Source organism: Penaeus monodon, chromosome 18 (genome assembly GCF_015228065.2).
Source record: "Penaeus monodon isolate SGIC_2016 chromosome 18, NSTDA_Pmon_1, whole genome shotgun sequence".
Classification (NCBI taxonomy): Eukaryota; Metazoa; Arthropoda; class Malacostraca; order Decapoda; family Penaeidae; genus Penaeus; species Penaeus monodon.
The window spans coordinates 24,662,440-24,664,939 of NC_051403.1; the positions used below are offsets into that span (position 1 = coordinate 24,662,440).

General features: G+C 36.1%; 1 protein-coding gene across 1 annotated transcript in view; it reads right to left on the minus strand.

The window, feature by feature from the left end:
• The window catches only part of LOC119584343 (tyrosine 3-monooxygenase-like), a 60,915-nt gene extending 60,587 nt beyond the window's left edge, over nucleotides 1–328 (minus strand). The window contains exon 1 of the mRNA XM_037932903.1: nucleotides 1–328. This exon is cut by the window's left edge and continues 847 nt beyond it. The gene's annotated coding sequence lies outside the window, so the exon portion shown is untranslated.
• Nucleotides 329–2,500: the final 2,172 nt, after the last annotated feature.

The following is a 2,500-nucleotide window of genomic DNA, read 5'->3' on the forward strand; positions in this document are numbered from 1 at the left end:
TGAAGCTACGGATATTTCACAAAATACATTTCTTCGCCGTAGCCATTTTTCCAGTCCACAGTCGCATCTTCAGGAACGTTATTATTATCAAAATTCTCTCTCCCATCCAAAAAAAAAAAAAAAAAAAATCGCAGTAACCACGCTACTTTGCCATTTTCATCCCTCTTCGTCGTCTTTTATTTCTTATTATTCTCTTCTCTTTTCCTTCTTTTTAGTTTATTCTTCTATTTTTTCTTTTTCTTTTTAATCTTCTTCGCCTCTTGTTCTTGTTCTTTTCCTTCTTATTCTTATTCTTCTATTTTTTTTTTCTTCTCTTCTCCTTCTTCTGCTTCCTCTTCTCCTTCTTCTGCTTCCTCATCTCCTTCCCCCCTTCTCCCTTTCCTTCTCTTTTCCATCCTCCTCCTACTTCTCTTTCTCCTCCTCCTCCTCCTCCTCCTCCTCCTCTCCTCATCATCATCATCATCATCATCATCATCACATCATCATCATCATCATCATCATCATCATCATCATCATCATCATCATCATCATCCTCATCATCATCATCATCATCATCATCATCATCATCCCACTCTTCCTCCCGTCCCTTCCATTCTCCTCTTCCTCCTACCCTTCCCACCTCTTCCTTCCTCCTTCCCCTCCTGCTCCTCTTTCCAATCTTTTTCCACCTCTTCCATTCTCCTCCCGCTCTTACCCCTCCTCCTCCTCCTCCTCCTTCTCCTCCCCATCCTCCTTTTCTTCTTCCTCCCCATCCTCCTTTTCCTCCTCCTCCTCTTCTTCCTCCACCCCCTCCTCCTCCCCCCCATCCTCCTTCTCCTCCCCATCCTCCTTTTCCTCCTCCTCCTCTTCTTCCTCCACCCCCTCCTTCTCCCCCCATCCTCCTTTTCTTCTTCCTCCCCATCCTCCTCCTCCTCCTCCTTCAAGATAGCCTCCTCCTGCCGCCCCGGAGGGAACCCCGGAGGAAGGCGCAGGAGGCGGCCGTAGGAAGCTCGAGGCGATGGCCGGAGGAGGACAGAATCCCGGGCAGGAACTGGGCGAGTTTCTAGAATCTTCTGCCGCATCTCGGGCTTTTCTTGGAAGGATCGAGAATGGCGGTCTAATTAACGTACAGTGTTTTTGGAATGACTCTGAAATGTTTATATATGTGGTAATTACGTTCATTTTCGTAAGTTTTTTTTTTTCTTGAATGATGTAGATTGTCCCAGTTACCTAAAAAAAAGAAAGAAAAAAAAATCTGGCATTATCAGAGTTGTTCAGTAAAGTTATTTTCTGGAATTATATCTAGACTGGATCTTTAAGGTTTTCAGGAATGGACTCGATTGTCCAGTCATATAAGGTTTCTGGAATGATGTAGATCGTCTCTACGTTTTTTTTTATAGAATTATATAGATCGTCTCTTTCCTTTTTTTTCTTGTTTTTTTATGGAATTATATAAATTGTCTCTTTACATTTTTTAATGGAATGATATAGATCGTCTCTTTACTTTTTCATGGAATGATGTAGATCGTCTTTTTACTTTTTATGGAATGATGTAGATTGTCTCTTTACGATTTTTTCAGGAAATATATAGATCGTCTTTTTATTTAACGATTTCTGGAATGATTTTCTGGAACGATCTAAACTGTCAGTTTTTTTTTTCTTTCTTTCTGGAAAAATCTTCATCGTTCATTTGCGTTAGATTCTTTCTGGAATGAAATAGATTGCCCGGTTATGTAAGGATTTCTGGAATGGACCTAAATTGATCATTCCATCTACGTAAGGTTTTTGTGGAATGATCTAAATCGTCAATTTACGTTGAAGTTTTTTTTTTTGTCTTATTGGTTTAAGTCATGTATTTATTTATCTATTTAAATATCAAGTATAAATTAATTATTAATTGTATTTATTAAGTATCTAAGTTTTTAGTAAATTCAACAGTTAAGTGTTTTTTTTTCTAGAACGATCTAACTAGTCTTTTTTATCAACTTATTTATCTATTTATTACCTTATTCATTGATTAACTTTTATTTATTTTATTGGATTGTTCATTTACTGAAAGTTTTATGGTATTATCTCGATTGCCTTGCTATGTTTTCTAGAATGATCTAAATTGTCCATAAGCATTTTTGAAACGTTCTAAATTGGAATTATGGTAGTGAATACAGCATCTTTTTACGTAAGAGTTTTCTAAAAATGATGGAAATTGTCTATTTTCGTGAGGTTTTATAGTGTGAATTAAATTATATTTTTACGTAGGTTTTTTTTTATGATCTTGACTGCCCAATTATGTAACTTTTTTTTTTCTTTGTATTCCTTATAGTTATATCAGAGATTGTTAATAATCCCTTAACTGACTAATCAATTTTTTTTCCTTTATTTTTCTGATATTTGTTTTTCTTTCTTTTTTTTTTTTACTTATATGAGTCCAAACTCCAGTTTGCATCAGTTCCGAAATTATATATTCAGTTCTACACAAATGCCTCTATTGCATATACAATTGCGATTATACAGTAATGGAATA